This window comes from Cupressus sempervirens, chromosome 3 (genome assembly GCF_028749045.1).
Source record: "Cupressus sempervirens isolate cs-2001-9-10 chromosome 3, ASM2874904v1, whole genome shotgun sequence".
NCBI lineage: Eukaryota > Viridiplantae > Streptophyta > Pinopsida > Cupressales > Cupressaceae > Cupressus > Cupressus sempervirens.
Genome location: NC_143120.1, coordinates 131,190,106 through 131,208,964, shown reverse-complemented (window position 1 = coordinate 131,208,964; position 18,859 = coordinate 131,190,106).

The window sequence follows — 18,859 nt, the reverse complement described above, 5'->3', positions numbered from 1 at the left end:
TTTTAAAAAAAATTCTCAATTTTTGACTCTAAAATCCTAAAGCTAACAAAACTTTTCTTCTCCCGACTCTCGAACTGTGAGTCTGGGAGTCAAAAAAAGTAGGGGGTCCCCATTCCTAGTGAGGAATGGGGTGTGTGTTGTGGACATGACAACAAATAGCCCCAAAAAAAGGAAGAAATGACCAAGGCATTTCTTCATCAGAAAACATTCATCCAATGTGTGTCAAACATCAACCAGACTTTGAACATCTTGAGCGTCTTTTGGATGACTATTCAATCTAAAACTCAAAACTTGAAACCTTCAAGCTTAGTGTGTGTATTATGTATTCATTCCATTTGATGTGCCAAGATGTAGTCAATCAAAGTTTTCTAACAACTCAAATAATCTTCCACTCCTCCTAGCTCATTCATTTGGAATCACCACGAAGGCTTTCATCAATCAATTGCTTGACCAGATGAGAGAATCAGTTCAAGGGCTCTTGGCGGGATGCCATGTTCTTTTAATTTATGGCCTTTTGAATAATTGCTTTATGTCATTTATAATGCTTTTTTTAATGAAGCGATATTTTAAATAGAAGATACTTTTTTTTGCAACATATCTTTAACCATTCTAGATCCTTAGAATCCTTCAAACTTAACACTATCCTTTCTGTTGTTGTTTTTTTTTATGAATGTTGTATCGTGACTACACTTAGACTATGTAGTCAAAACATCAATTTCATTTCTTGGATTCGATCTCTTATGAACATCCCTTGCATTCCTCTTTTAGAACTTTTTGGAAACTCTCACGCCAAATAATGATCCTAGCAACCTTTCAAGGAGACCCTTCCTATTTGAACTAGTCAGAGTTTGGATCATCTCTCATCATCTTTGACTTCAAAATGAACAACACCTAAAATGATCAAATCTTTTAAATTTGCAAAAGTGTTGAGAACTTGGTGGTCTAGGTCTCTGATTTCCAGATTGAAAGTCCCCTATTTCCACAAGAAATGTCGATTGCTTGATTGGTATAAGACACAATCATCCAATTTTTTTCACAAAGAAATACCTCTTCCTAAAATTAGAACCAAAGAGTGGTTAGTAAAATATTGAGAAACATCTCGAGTACACCTTACCCCCTAGTACTGACACAACTTTGAAAGAATACACACGACTAAAAGAAAACACGCAAAACCTAACTAGAAAGACTAAAAAGACTAAGAAAAAAAAAAAAAAAACTTATCTATAGAAAAACTTGAAGAATAAGAATGTGGGGTAGTTGTCAATAGATTTCTCATTATGTGCAATAGCAATGAACCACCCCATATAGTTCTCAAAAATGCTAACTTGTCTTTGTACTCAGAAAAATAAAGTTTGGACCATCTTGGTTCAAATTTTGGGCACAAATCACACAAAATCAGAAGTTGTGGTAACTCTTTATGACCATGATTAATCCAAAAACAAGTTCTCTTACCTTTACCATCAAATTCAAATTGAAAATCATCAAACTAAGAGGTATGATGGAAAGATATCACCTAATCCAGCGAGTCCCCCACCATAGGGGTACACTCACACATTTTAATTTCTCCTTTTGGTGGTCTTACCTCATGGTTCACAACTCCATTCACACATGGAAACACTTTAGGTTCCTTTGGACTACAAAAATCAATCACCAGCCTTCCTTTCGAATTACAGGATTCATCACTATCATCAACCAAGATGTTTTCTGCCTCATATCAGAAAGAAGCATATTTAGAATCATACTTTCCCTCCATTGCGATCTCCCAAGCTAAGAAGAAATCAGGACAACTTTCCTCTGAATGGAACCCAAATGGATGGATTCTACATGACTTAGTTATTGCATGGTTTGATATATGTGTAGAATACCCACAAATAGACATTTCCTCAGTCAAGCTTGAGACCAAATTGAGCACTCTATCCATCTCTTCTGATGACAAATCTTGTTTTGAGGGAGGTACCTTATCATTGTTCAATGGGGAATCAATATCACAATAGGAAGAATTGATATCTTCTCCTTGATGACTTTCTAATTCAAAATTCTCACCAACATCAGGGTCCTCTGCATTTTCATCACCTTTTGCAACTTTGTGGAGTTTTGGAACTTCAAAATTTCTCGTGTCCTCAAAATCTCTTGGCATATCCACACTTATTGAAACATCAAAACTTGGAAGAATTTCTTCATTGAATGGGAACACAAACTCCTCTTGATCAATCAATCACCAGCCTTCCTTTCGAATTACAGGATTCATCACTATCATCAACCAAGATGTTTTTTCCCTTATATCGAAAAGAAGCATATTTAGAATCATACTTTCCCTCCATTGCGATCTCACAAGCTAACAAGAAATCAAGACAACTTTCTTCTGATGGAACCCAAATGGATGGATTCTACATGACTTAGTTATTGTATGGTTTGATATATGTGTATAATACCCACAAACAAACATTTCCTCAGTCAAGCTTGATACCAAATTGAGCACTATATCCATCTCTTCTAATGACAAATCTTGTATTGAGGGAGGTACCTTATCATTGTTCAATGGGGAATCAATATCACAATAGGAAGAATTGATATCTTCTCCTTGATAAATTTCTAATTAAAAAATCTCACCAACCTTGGGATCCTCCACATTTTCATCACCTTTTGCAACTTCGTGGAGTTTTGGAACTTCAAAATTTCTCGTGTCCTCAAAATTTCTTGGCATATCCACACTTATTGAAACATCAAAACTTGGAAGAATTTCTTCATTGAATGGGAACACAAACTCCTCTTGATCATCTTCATCAATTTTTCCTCCTATGGATTTATCATATGATTCAAACACCATTGCACTAAACTGCAAGGGTTGTTCCTCCATGATTTGGTGAGGGTGATCCAAAACATCATTGTGCCCATACCCATTTTCACTTGGACTCATACCTATAATATGATTATTCTCATTATTGATGTTCCTATCAAGGTTAAAATTTCTACTCTAATTTTTAGAATAGTTGCTTTGGGTAGCAAGTTGTATTGGATGGTTGCCTTGGTCTCTTGAAGAATTAACTTTATTTGGATGAGTTCATTGGATAACAAAGACATCATCTCCTTCATGGCCCTAAACTCTCTAGCCATATTATTTACTGCTTCGGTGACTACAGTTGCCTTCTGCTCAAAGAAAGCGGTCTTTTGAGACTCATACCCTGAATATGTAATTGTTGAAATTGGAGTAGCAGTAAGCTAATTCATGAATGTAACAGCCTCTTTGAAGACCTTTTCAATGGTATCAATGTCTCTAGGTGGGAGCCTTCTTAGAAAAATAGAAGTTAATGAATCCATTGTCCCAAAATAGATCTGGATGGCAGCCTCTTGTGGTATAACGTAGGGAAACTCTAGTCCTTTGACACATCCCATAGAAGTGATGATTAAACTATGAAATAGTCTCATGGGGATCCCTCTTAATCGAGATGAACTAGTGATATAGTATAGCTAGATCAATATAGATCTTGAATTGTTCTAGAAACTTTCTCTCAAAAGAGTTCCAATCCCTTATTGATGCTGGTGGCGGATTGAGGTACCAATTGAATGCCATTTCCCCCAAAGTGTGAGGAAATAGGTGGCATACCACATCCATATGCTGAATCTGGTTTCGATTACAAATCTCCTTGAAAATTTTAAGATGATCCTCTATTGTTCATGATTCTCCATAGATGAACCATGCACAAATTTTTTTAGGATTTTTGGGCAAGTCTTGTAATGGTCCAGTTAGGCTCAAAGGTGAACTTTGGGCAATGAAGAAAGACATGGTGCATAATGTGGAAATGTGTGAAGTAGAATGTAAAGCAAACGATGATGCTAGAATGTGTAATGTGAATGGGTGGAGTTCTTAGTTTCCCTTTATCACTGTGATGCTTGTGAAAGTGACTGAGTTGTAGGAACTTGTGTTTATTCTACAAAAGTGCACCTCTGAAGAAGCACACTTTCTCAAAACAATGTACCATAGAGTTTTGCACACCTGTGGAGCTACAGACCTATGGATCTATGGAGCTACAGACCTGTGTAGCTATGGACCTACAGACTTGAGCACCTGAATTTCTGAAAAACTCAAAAAAAAAAAATTGAACTTGTGTGAAGCACAAATTATTGCAACAGTATAAAGTTTTGAAAATTTGTCAAATTTCTTTCATTTTTGGAACTTTAAAATGGTTTAGGCCCTCCTTCTAGTGCCACTTCTATTGGGAATTCATTTTGCATGAGGTCAATGGAAAGAATCCATTGCATAATTCCTCTCTTGAAAAAAAAATCTTTTTAAGGATCCACTCCAAGGTTCAGTATTTGTCTTGAGACATACCAAAATCCGCTCAGTAGAAGATAAATGTGAGTGTTCACAAGGAGGCCTTTGCTGGTACTAAAAAACTCTTTTATCTCAAAATCGAAGTAAATATGTTTGCTATCTCAAAATATCACACCAAAAGAGAACAATATTTTTGTATTTTTTGCTTTTCAATGAATAAAACTACTATGAGGTCCTATTCTAACATGGGGGTTAATAAAGAAAATAATGAAACTAAGAGCAAATAACTTGAAATTGAAATTTCTAAATGGACATAAGCTACAAAATACAACACGCTGCGAGTTAAACCTTCAAAGAAATCAGTACGAAACCAATGAAAACAGGAGCAACGCTTCCTAAAATCCACTAATGCAATCATCGATGAGAATCTTTAACAAATCAAATGATGTTTCACTCGTCATCAAATCACAAGGCCACAGAAAGTGCACTCATGTGAGATGAAAAGCTATGTAGAAACAATTGGGTGATCTCCTCTCAAGCTCATTACGTCAACAAAACCTGTATATCTGTAGCAAACACCAGAATTAAAGGATTGCACAACCAGAAACAACACAATAAACCTTTGGCTCAATCACAATCTCATGAATAAAATTCACAAAACAATGACACATTCAGGCAAGAATAACTACACTCCAAATGCGAGCACCAAAAGCATAATTTTATTGTATAATAACAATGGCCTTTGTTACATTTTACAATGGGGTATTTATAAGAAATTGTCTCCTCAATTTGTGTTGAGAGTGAGAGATATCTTGATGCAATAAAATGCCTTTTAAAACATTAAAACAAACTAAATGTATACAAACTAACAATCTAATTGGTGCTTAGAGGGACTCTGTCCATATTTTATTCATTAATTGGATGCATGAGCCCTTTACATGTCAAAAAAAATGAAAGCATGAGAGAGGAAGTAGGAGGAAGCCATCAATCGAAGTGGAAGTGCATGGAGGTGCCAAAAATAGAAGCTAGCCCTTCACTAGGCATGTGTCGGCGTTAAACTATCGTCAAAATCCATTCCTGATGCATGGAAAGTGTTATTTTTGGAATTGGTAGTTAACTGTCGGCGCACCTTTGAATTGCAGAGCTGTGGACCTATGCACCTCAGAAGCTCAATTCACCAAAAAATCAAAGTTCTCAATTTTGAAAATAGTTTATAGGTTTTGCTCAGATGGGCTTTTAGATCGCTTTTTGTGTACATTCTTTACCCCTTTTTGATGATTTATACCCTCTTTATAGCCAATCACTTTCATAAACTTGAATTCATGCTTCTTTGATTTAAAATCCCAAGGCACCTACGTTGAATCTTGTCATTAATAGCTGCATAAGATGAGGAACCTATTTGGCTTCATATGTCCAACCTTTGTATCTTTGACCTTTATCTTCTCTCCAATAGCCTTATCCATCCCGATGAGAAACCAAGTGATCCAGATTATCCAAAATGATAAAATGTTTGAAACTTTTTCATATTTTTTCACAAATTTTTCTAAGCATTTTAAAATGGCTTTTTCAGAGGTCTTCTGCTCAAAATTTCAAGTTGAGACCTTTGTCGGTCCCTAAAACTAGGCAACCAAAGACTTGTTGTTTTAGGGACTAAAATTAGATCTTCAGTTCTTCTTTCCAACAGTGTAAACGGTTCTGAATTTCGAGCTCCAAGTCAAAAGTTATGACCCCGACAAGTTAAGGATACCTTTTTTACCTACAAAAAGAAGTAAATATTAGACCGTAGAGTTGAAAAATACTTAATTAAGACACACCCTAATGACACCAAATTTTTTAGAAAAACTAAAAACTAGTTGTCCAAACAGAACTAGAGGTGAATGGGAGGCGTAGCGCACACAGAGTGTGCAGGTGAGCATCCAACGCGTCGTGGCGCGCGCAGTGCTTTTGCGCATGCATGACCTTTAGGCACGCATGACCCTTGGTGGCGCACGCATAGGGCCTTTGCGCATGTGCAACCCTTGGTGGTGCACGCAACCCTTGGGCGCATGCACATGGCCTTTGGGGGACTACGTGCACGACACTTTTTTTTAATTTTTAATTTATAATTTTTTTTCAAATTTTGACTCTAAAATCCTAATGCTAACAAAACTTTTCTTCTCTCGACTTTTGAACTGAGTTCGGGAGTCGAAAAAAGTAGGGGGTCCCCATTCCTAGTGAGGAATGGGGCACATGTTGTGGACACGACAACATATAGTCAACCTAATTGGAATAATGCATGGAAAAATAGTCCACAATAGCCTTAATGGCCTTAGAATTTCCAACCTTCCTAGCCAAACTAACAGAATAATCAATGGAAAAACTAGCAGAACCAATGGCAACCACCCCAAGGGAATTGGTAGTCTACAAATCAATGGAGAGGACCTCAACAATGGCCTAACCAAAATACTAGTAATCCACAATTACCACCTCTAGTCCAAAAACTTGCACTAATGCCACCACTTGCGAGTCTTCAACCTCAAAAGTGGACCTAGTTACCTGCACAAGCTCAGCCAAATCCAAATAACTAGCAGTCACAACAACCCATGTACTCTATTGATGCTCAACAATATCCTAATTACACTCCAAATGTTGCAAATATACATTTGAGATCTGGTACAACCATACTAGTGCCTAAACTACATCTTTTAACTAAAATACTAGATGCTCATGTAGCATTAGAACCTGTAGTTTCTAAAGAGGTTGACCCAACTAATGTCACTATTTTAGCTCAAGCCCATCTAGCAATTGAACCTCCTTTTCCAGAGAAGCTCGTATAAAGTAAACCTGTACAAACAGAGGAACAATATTTTGATATTATTGATCAGTTAAAGAACATGCATGCCCAAATACCCCTATTCCAAGCCATTAAAGATGTTCCTATCTATGGCAAAGCCATTATAGAAACATGCCTGAAGAAGCTTGGGAGGAAGGAAAAGGACCCAACTATAGTCCATGTTGTAGGACAATTGGCTGACATTATGTTAGGAAAATTGATCATTCCTAAATATTCTAATCCAAGTAGTCCAGTTGTGAATGTGATTATAAATGGTTAGTCTGTTAAAAATGCTTTAATTGATCTTGGTACTGCTATAAATATCATGACCCATGATACTATGGAGAAGTTGAAAATAGAAGGACTAAGGGCTACTCCAACAATTCTACAACTTGCAGATAGTTTTATTGCCACTCCTGATGGGATGATAGAAAACATAGTTGTAACCTAGACTCTCTAGAGTACCCTACAGATTTCATGATTCTGTCTCCCAAAGTCAATTTATCTAGTTACCCTATCATTCGAGGATGATCGTGGTTAGCTACAGCTGATGCAAATATAAGTTGTAGGTAAGGGAATATGGCCATATCTAATGGTCAAGCAACAAAGAAATTTGATTTATATCCTCTAGCACAACCACAACTAGATTTAAACACATCTACCTAGCCAGATTTAGGGGATGGAGAAGAAGAGTTAAACTCTATAGCACAACTTATGATGTTACATAGACAATCTTTCCTAAAGTTGCAGGAAGAGGATTCAATAATTTAGAGTATTCTTACTAACACTTGTGTGGTAGAAAAAGATGTATCTGATAGTTCCATGTTAGAATTAACCACATATGAAGAATGTAATGAGAATTGTATTCTGCTCAAAGAACCAGACATTTTTCATCAACTCTTACCATGCAAATTAAACACAAATCCAATCTTTGAATTTTCTATAATTGAGTCTACCACTACTGTTGAGCTATCAAAAGGTCATAATCTTCACGTCAATCCCAAATTATCTTCCACATAGATGAAACAGTTAACAGAGCTACTTCAAAAATATGAAAAGGCTTTTGCATGAGACCATGGCAATATGAAAGAATTAAGTCCTACATTATGTGATCATATAATATACATCAATGAAGGGTGTTTGTCGCTCTATCAACCACTAAGAAGGATTAATCCAACCCTTAGAGAAATAGTTAAAACTCAATTTCAAAAATTGCTTGATGTTGGTTTTATTTATCCTATATCCGATAGTAGACAGGTGTCACCCTTGGTCATAGTTCCTAAAAATGGAGGGAAATGGAAGATTTGTGTAGCTTATAGAGAATTGAATACAACCAAAAATGATCACTTTCCTTTACCATTCATAGATCAAGTTCTAGACACTTTAGCTGGAAAGAAGTATTTCCCTTTTCTAGATGGGTACAGTGGTTATAGTCAAATAAGTATTGCTCCTAAAGACCAAGACAAAACCACATTTACATGCTCATGGGGTATTTTGTTTTTTCATTTGGCCTATATAATGCTCCTACAACATTCCAATGAGCTATAATTAGCACTTTTGTTGATATATCACATGATTGTATGGAAATATATATGGATGATTTCACAACATTTGGAGTCACCTTTGAAGAAGCCATGATGAATCTTGAAAAGGTTCTTATCTGATGTAAAGAACATAATCTAGCACTTAATAGTGAAAAATGTTTCATGCTCATGCTGGAAGGAGTGGTACTTGGTCATTTCATATCAGTTGCAGGAATACAAGTGGATCTAGCTAAGATAGAGGTAATTCTAACACTTCTCATACCTACAAAACTGAAAGATGTAAGATCTTTTTAGGTCATGCTGGATATTATAGGCATTTTGTAAAATATTTCAACAAAATAGCTAGTCCTGTGTACACACTGTTGACTAAGGAAGCTAAATTTATTTGGCCACCTAAATGTAATGAAGCCTTCTTGTAGCTTAAGAAACTTCTTGCCATGGCACCAATTTTACAAGGACCAGATTGGTCAATTCCATTTCATATTCATATTGATACATCAGACTACGTTGTAGGAGATGTATTAGGACAAAAGCCTGGTAATCTTGAGAATGCCATCTACTATATTAGTAAAATCCTTCATGGACCCAAGCTGAATTACACAGTAATAGAAAAAGAACTTTTAGCTATAGTCTATGCATTGAACAAATTCAGACATTATGTGACTGGATATCCTATTTTTCTTCATATTGATCACTCAGCTATAAGGTATTTAACGAACAAACTAGCTATCACTAGTAGATTGGCAAGATGGCTCTTGTTGTTACAAGAATTTTACTATTATTGATAAGCTAAGAAAATCCAACATAGTTGTAGATTATTTTTCTAGATTGACCATTGCTGATGAAGATCCAACTCTAATTGAAGACACATTTCCAGATGAGCACTTGTTCCATATAGCAACTCATACACCTTGGTATGTAGATATTGCAAATTATCTTGTTGCAAATAGATTTCCCCCACACTTCTCTTATAAAGAAAAGAGAAAGCTAGCAGAGAAAATTTTTCAATATTCTTGGATAGATAACAATCTCTTCTATGTAGGACTAGATCAAGTCATGAGAAGGTGTGTTAGGGAAGATGATATATATGATATACTGCATGCTTGCCATGATGAACCATGTGGAGTCTATTTTGTAGGGGAAAGAATAGCACTAAAGATACCTACAACAAGATATTATTGGCCAACCCTACATAAGGATGTAATGACATACACAACTAATTGTGAAAAATGCCAAAGAATGGGCCGACCAACCAAAAATGATGAGATGCCACTCACTCCACACGTTGTGGTCACACCTTTTGATAAGTGGGGCATGGACTTCATAGGTCCAATTGACCCACCATCAATTGGAAAATCTTACATCTTAGTATGTATGGATTATGTAACTAAATGGGTGGAAGTTAGAGCAATGAAAAATGCTAGAGATGAGAAAGTAGCTAAGTTCCTATATGAAGAAATATGCACTCGTTATGGAGTGCCCAGAGAACTTGTCACGGATCAAGGAGCTTAGTTTACATCAAATTTGATCACTGAGGTTATGAATGAGTACAATATAAGGCATCATAAATCTAGTCCTTATCACCCTCAAGAAAATGGGCAAGCAGAGGTTACCAATAGAGAACTTGAAGCCATTCTGATGAAAATAGTACACATACACAAGAAAGATTGGACAAGTAGACTAACTGAAGTTGTTTGGGCGTACTGGACCACATGGAAGACAACAACTGGATTCACTCCATTTGATCTTGTCTATGGTAAAGCAGTAATGTTGCCCATTGAATTTGAACACAAGAGACTATGCACTGCTTTAGAGTTGAACATCAATCTTCCTACAGCACAACAAAAGAGACTCCTCCACTTGAATTCACTGGATGAAATATGAAAGAAAGCTTTAGAAAGAATAGAAATTATTCAACAGTAGTGAAAGAAGTGACATGATGCACATATTAGGAATAAAAAATGCCAAGTAGGAGATTGGGCCCTCCTCTATGATTCTCACTTCAAAGAGAATCTAGGGAAATTGCAAACTTGATGGTTAGGGCCTTATGAAATTCAACATGTATTTGACAATGGCGTAGTGCAACTAACAACCATTGATCCTATTCAATTTAAGTTACTTGTAAATGGCCATAGGCTGCATCTCTATCATAAGCCACAAACTAAAGCATAGTTCATGTAGCAATTCCAACCAACTAGTGCACTAGCTCTTCTGAACACAGTTCCTATAGCAAAAGATGAAAATCTTCTTCTTGCAACCATACAATGATAGAATTTTAGAACCTTCATAGTAAAACCTCATTTAAATATGAGGCCCCATTCTTCCATTCACTTTTCTCTTTCTTCATATCAACCCATCTCATTTTTTTATCTACCATCCACCCACGTTCCATGTCACCCACACTCTATTTTTCTTGCTTTCAATAAACAAAACCGTCAGCACTTTCTGTGATCATCAGCCTTTGCCACCTCATCAACTTGCATGCAAATGTACAATCTAAAATTTGTAGGTATAACAATTTCTTTTACTTTTTATTCATTTTTAGAATATACGTTTTGATATTTATATCTAATATTGCATTATATATATATCATATAAGGCTTAAGCCAGTTTCTCCTTCCCATGCCAACATTTTTAAAGTGAGGACACTTGTCCAATTTTAGTGGGACACCAGGAAAGTGTAGTAATTTCTAAATTTCACCTCCACATTATCCTAAGTCATGTCTACATTAAGGTATGTACTTTGGTAGTAGTTTGATAGTTTTTATTTCATTAATTTTTAAAATCTTTTTGTATCCATCGTACCTTTTATTGTATTTTTAGGAAAAGATCTCCTATACTTAGCATGATTGAAAGGACTAAGAGCTATTATGGGAACATCTATAGTTAAAGCCTCAATGTCCTCCATCATTAATGTATCATTATTCTACATGACAAAAACAAAGGGGTCTTGATTACAAGAAGTGGTAACAACATACGACATTTTAAAGATTAGTTCTGAAGTTATGAGAAAAATAAAATTTGAAGAGGCAAGAGGGGCAAAAAATTTTTTGTCACAGTAGCAAGAGTGGAAGCTAACACGTTGAAGATAGGAGGACATCTAAAGAGGTATGAGTTAGTCATTCCTAATATTTTACTTACGGACATTGAAGTAGTTTGGTGATTTCATGCTCATGGATGGCTCAATTAGTTCTTACAATTAATAGAATTCACTAAAGAAGTGGAAATGGAGTTCATGACAACATTTGATGAAGGGGAAGCCTCAATTTGGGGATTAAGAGTGGTTGCTATCGAGGAAAGGATACCAAAGGTCATAGGATTATCGACAATTGGTGAACATTATCCAAATGAACATGATGCTAGATCTTCAAGGGCACAGTTCACTCAGCAAGGTGACCCTCAACTAGACATTAAAAAACAAGGATGTAAGAGACTTTATCTTCCACCTCCATATCTAGAGCTAGCAACCCACATTATCAAATATTTAACCTATGAAGGTAGGTTTTCAAACTTACATGCTCATCATTTTAAATTGCTTAGTTCCATAAGGCATAACATACAAGTTAATATTCCAAACTTTCTTTACAATATGTTGTGTATCAGTGCTGAGGAAACTCGAAAAGGAAAACCAAATTTTGTTTCCCATCATGCCCTCATTAAACTTCTAGTTGAAAGATATCTTAGGGATTCTTCCCCTATTTCATGGGTAGAATTTGTTGAATCCAAGACCTTACAGCCACAAGCCAACCTTGTTCCTCAAAACTTAGAAAATGAGGAAGAAACCACAAAGCCAATTCAAAATCTAGCTGAGAAGGAAAAAGAACCCTCTCTTGATAAGTCTTGTTATCATACTCGTATTTTTCTTGTGTCATAAGGCATCTCATGCATGAGTCATTTCTTGATCATGAAGTTGAACTTGAAGCTTCAATTAACTTCAAGTTCAAATTCGCATCCTCCCATTATCTTTTGTGTATCAAAGTCCACATTCACTTCCCTAAGTCAATCTTGATGAAGTCAAAGTCAACGTTGAAGTCTAGACAACTCAAACTTCAACTTCAACTTCGATATCACTTTTGTGTACTAATGTTATGTTTTCATGCAAACATTCAATCTTTGAAATAAAAAAGGAAAAAATGGGCCCCAACGATGACATTTTCTAAGGCATGCAAAATAATAAATAATGATGTTAAGGAGGCACGTGTCTTGATACTACAAGATTTGGAGAAAAGGTAAACTTGTCATTTCATGATGACATGGAGCATTAATAGGCGTGCAAATTTGATGGGCATTAATAAAAAATCACTTAGAGGGTCTTTTTCGATGCGCGGGACATGAAAAATAATAATTATATTTACTTGCCATATATGTACTGAGATTTTCTTCATAACTTATCCCTTAAATGCATTTCTTAGCCATTTCACTACTCATTTTGCCATTTGCAAGAGGAAATCTCAGCGTCATCTGGTAGGGAGAATGTGTAGCAGGATAAGCTTTGTCAAACTGTAAGTGCACCACCATTACCCTCTATAATTTTTCTTGTGCTTTCTTTTGTTTTGAAAGGTTTTCATTTGCATCTTTTAGACCCTATCACCCCATAGCAAGCCATGGCATTGTTTTGCCCCAAAATGTCCAAATTGGAAAAACCATGTCTCCTTAGCTCTTTACCTGAGATTCGTGACACATTACGGGTTAACAAAAGCTTGACCAATGTAATTGAAAGAGCTAGAAATGCCCAATTAGGTCCTATATATCAAAAACTAGTTAATAGTGGGTTTTTTGAAGCCGCCGCATTTCCTACAGCTATTACATGCTTAGAGTTAATCATTGAATGCATGAACCATTATGATCCTAACATGAGATGTGTCAAAAAAATTTCAAGGGAAGTGGTAGTCAAAATCAATAGGACCAGTGTTTGCTTAGCCCTTAGGATGCCTCATAAGAGACCCTATGAACCATGGACATTTGAGGAGGTAGAATGCCTGTATGTTGAAAGGAAAAATAATTATGACAATAAAGTAGCCCAGTCAAGGTTACCCAAACCATTAACCATTGAACATTTCATCAAAGAAATTGCAGACATTGTGCTTTTGTTGAATAGAGTCAAAGGAAACAAGCATGCATTCATTGGGAAACATGGATGTATTTCTTCATCCAAAAGATTGTTGAGGGGAATAAGTTCATTGATTGGGTTGACCTAATTGCTAAGAATTTACACAAGGGTTTAGTGACTATCAAAAATTTTGGTCCATTTTTCCTATCCTCCTTTTTAGTTTATGTCTTGGCAGCATCCAAAGAATGGGAAGGCCTTCCACATTCAACATGGATAGATGAAACGCCTATTCCAATACTATAGTGATCTCCAAGAGGCTACTCTGTGTAAAGAGTTCAGAAGGGTAATTGATGTATTCCTGGGAAAGCTAGTTTTTGAACTTCAGGGTCATGAAAATAGTAGATTATTTGAGGAAGCAATGCAGGCTATACAAGTCTATGGTTGTTTTTATATTTAATTCCCTAAGTTCATGTACCTCAGAATGGGTGGTTATTTAGGTGAACCATTAAAGCTGCCTCGTTATTGCCTAGACCCTTTTGTTTTATCTAAAATGTGTAGACAATTTGTCTTTGTGGTGGAGTCTTTTGAGATTACTAAGAGGTCTTCTTCTATTTTCTTTCCCATTGAAATCGGCCATTATAGATGTCCTAATCTAAAGCGAGCCATGTTGACAAGAGAAGCATTGACTAGTCTGTGTTTCAAGTCTTTTTCCCCTCGAAAAAATTTTGATTACACACGATTTGTCAGGAAAAATTTTTAAAATGCAATTTCTCTTGTTCACATTCTACATTTAGAGGACTACTGGGCAAATTATCCTGATGAGTTTGAAGTAAGAAAAAGGTTATGGTCAAGGTTAACAGTTAAACAAATTAATATGTTTAATGTTGATCTTGACACATACGGGTTAAAAGAGGAAGATTTAGAAGAAGTAATTGATCCATTTTATATTGACCAAATTGAATGCATGCTTATTCCTGAGATCAATTGAGGAAGAAGAGAGGAAGATGATTTGTTTTCTCACACTAAAGATGTATTCACTAGGACTGAAAATTGGATAAAATCAAAAAATGTCGTTACCCTTGATCTTTAAGGAAAATCTTTAAAAGCCAAAAGTAAAAAGGCCTCCCAAAAGCAAAAAGCTATCACTAACCAAGGTGTTTGTGGTCCCATTGCAGGTTCAGTTGAAGCTGAAGTTGAAGCAATCCCACAATCACTTCAACTTCAAGTTCAAGTAGGAACTCCTAAGGCTAAAAGGGTGACTCATTCAAGTACAAAGAAAACATCATCAAACAAAGGCAAGGATACAGTGATAGCTGATCTTAAGGCTACAGACCTATAGTGGACAATGTATCAGAACCCCAGAAGTCACCAGTAAATATTAATAGTCAAGAGGGTAACCTCGCTTTGGTTAGGTTCTCCCCTACAGCTAATAAGGATTACACCCAAGTGGTTGGAGACTTCTATTGAAAAGAAGCAGAGTATGGTGCCTCTTTCAATGCCAATTGATGATTTGGTTAGTAAATGTTTGGGGAAAACATATAAGGTAAAGAAAGCCAAGATAGAATCAAGAATCAAGTTTGATAAAAACTCAAGGCACTAGTCAGCTGAGATAGCCATGCCACCAGATGGAAGCTTGCAGGAATCTCTAACCCATCAGAAATATCAAATAACAAAGGTTGATATGGGAAAAGGAAACCACACAGTGGATATGGAGTTTTTTGAAGCCTCTAATAAGAAAATTGCACATAGGGTGTGGAAGGATGGGCAAGATAAACAAGAGATGAAGGAGACAATAAAGAACATGGCACAGTATATCAATGCCATACTACACCCAAAAGCAAAGCCCATCAGTGAAATGTCAACAATTGTAGATGTGACCTCTACAACCAAACACCAATCTCTTGATAATCTACAAAAGTGCAAAGCAGTTGCAAAGACATCAGGGGAGTGGGTGCAAGGTGTCCTAGATGACACTATGAAACATGTAAATCTCTTGGATAAGGCTTCGAAAGAAATCTTCACCATCACCAAAAAGGTAGAGTTGAGCAATGAAGGGTACGAGAAAGAAAGAATCAATTAGACAAAGGTGGTATAAATGGTTGGAAGATATCCAAGAATTTGGAAATCAAAAATTTCAAGCCGAATGTCCTGTAGCTAGTTTGGATGAGTAAACCTTGTATGTAATCAAGGATTGTATTGAATGGAGAAACGAAGCTTTGGTGCAAGGTGTGACTAAAATCAAAGAAATGTTGCAAGAACTCAAAGTTATACATGAAATAATTCAAGGAGACCTCAAATGGTTTGGAAAATACTTCACAGGTAAAGAGGATGACTCTGTTGCCCAAGTAGAGGAAGTGATTAAAGAACTTCAAAAGAAATTCCAGGAGCTCCAAGATAAGAAAATACCAACTAAGTAGGACATTTTTGAATGTAGCCCACATTGAAGCCATGCTGATAATCAACCTGAAACACTTGGAAATGCATGAGGAAAAGATAGCAAAATTAAAAAAGGAGAAAGAAATCTAGAAACAACAACTTGCTTACATTGGCTTGCCTCATCAATCTGTTATCTTTGCATTTTCAACTGCCTATGAAGTATGGAAAGTGGCGAGGAATGTGGCTTGGGTGGATGTTGCTACTTGATTGGAATGTGTAGTTATAGATAGTTGTTTAGTTTTTCTTTCTAGTTTTTACTTTCTTGCATTTTGGTTAACATAGTTGTGTTAACTAAAAGACTATTTTACTCCTAGCGGGGTAATTTTGGAAACTTTCTAGCCCCATGCCTTATAAAATGTAATAATTAGTATGGCATAGGGTTAATCTCCAACAGACTGATAAGCAAAACTATTTTTGTTTTAGGTTTAATCTTAAGTTTTTTGAAGATAGCATTTCAGATTATCAACAAACATAAATAGAACTCTATAGTTTGATTTTACTAAAGGCTTTTTGGAGGTAGATATTATTGTTTGCTTCTTCAAATCTATATTGCTAAAAATACTATTTATATAAAAATATTTTTGTTGTGTATATCGTTCATTCTGAGATTGCCTATTCAAAAATTTGAGGAGCTGTGAGAAGTGAATTTCATTCGATCTGCCTACTTGCTTGCTTACCTTTCAATGATGTGGATAATATTGATAGTTAAGATCAAGTGGTTCTTTAGCATTTAGATTTACTTTATATATATGAAATAGAATAAACCGATTTAGTATTTTCAACAAATTGTGTTTTGAAAAGACCTTTTTCTTTGGGATAAAAGATCAAATAATCGTTCTTTTCAATAAAGGTAGTTACGCCTATTTTACTGAAGAAAACTTTTAAGCAGAGAATTCCTTTACATCCTGTAGAAATTCAATGTGTTGGTATGCATTTTTCTCTACATTGAATAACAAATCATTTGAGAAAAACTATTTACTAACCATTTTTTGTGACTTCATTGGGGAATACTAGAAATGGTTTTATCTCATCATGATATTTTCCCAGTACTTCAGCTAGGCTTAGGGTTTGATGATACTCAAGAGGAAATTATTTCAAATCTAAGTGCACAAGCCTAGAAACTCAAAATAGGTCTAGAATAGTTTACACAAGTTAATCAGGTCTTTGAGAGAGAAGAAGAAAGGGATGAACTCATTAGAGGAGTACCTGTTGCTAATGAAGAAGCAGTGGTTGACAAACTAGTTCCAAGACCATTCTAAGCATTGAACGTTTATTTTAATTGTGATAAACTAGCTAGTAAAAAGTATACTTGAAGTGAAGAAAGGAAGGGGTTCATTGATGAATCCTATGAATTTGTGAAGAGTCTTAATTTTGCTCTTGATCTCTCTAACAAATGCAAAAAGTTTGTTAAGAGCAAAAGTAGACCAACATCTCCTAAAAAACTAACTCATATAATTGTAAGCCTCTAGGCCCTAATCTTACCAGGGACATTAATACCTTCTCATTTCAACACTCAACCTTTGAGTTTCATCCCACCACGAATGACTGTTAACCCATGGGATGCAGCCAACCTAAATCCTCTCCCTAAAGGTGCCAGAGAAGTATTACTAAAATTTGATGGGGATGGGAAGAAATCCACTGATGAACATCTCAATGCTTTCTACATGTGCAATTCTTGCTATCACCCATGAGGACGTAGCTATGAGGCTATTTGTGTAAACCTTAATTGAAGATGTTGCGGATTGGTTTCATCATCTCCCATAAGGGTCCATCACTACTTGGGGTGATATGCAAAATTCTTTTGAAAATAGATTTAAATCTGCTAATGATGAACATACCTTACTACTCCAATTAACCCAATTTAAAAAAGTAAATGAGCCCATGAGAGATTTTGTAGCAAAATTTAATAAAATAATTCATAAAATTCCTGTTACCAAGAGACCTCATGCAGAAAACCATAAAGGTTTCTTTGTTAATGCAATGCCTCCAAATATCAATTTTCACTTAAGGAGAGACATAGCAGTAGATTTTAATGCTACTCAGAGGCTAGCTATTGAATTAGAAGATGATCTTTTAGCTGTAGGGAAGTGGAAATGGGAAATGTAGACTTCTAAGTCACAACCATCTACCTCTAAAAAATTAGACCCATTAGTTCAAAAGCTCATGAATGACGTAATGACTATTAAAAAGAAAATCCCTAAGATGAATACTCGTTACCAAGATATTCCAAGAAAATATCCAGGTCAAAGCAGCTTTCAAGGAAAATAAGTTACTTTACCCCCAAATCAACACAGATTGCAAATTGAAGCTCTGCCTAATAAAAATAACATGTGTTTTTTTCATCTTGCAAATGATCATGAAGGAAGTACTTGTCCTGAGAATATAAGATATCAATAACTTGAAGCAAAGAAGGCAGTCACAGCTAATGTAAAAATAGAGGAAGAACCTTTTGAAGAACCTGGTGACTCTGTAAGCTATTACCTTGAATATGAATCTAATTCTGATAGAAGTAGTGACATCCTTTTAACTCTAGAAGAAGTTGCATGTTCAATTTTAACCCATGGAAAGAGAGCTTCTAAAGTTGATGATTCTAAATATAATACAACCCCTACTCAGGCAAATGAATTAAAGATAAAGGGGAAAAGTGAAAACAAGTCATCACCAATACAGACAAGAACCCCTCAAATCTTGAAGAGGTATGATCTTGATTCTACATTTGACATTGTTGAGTATTGTAAAGCATC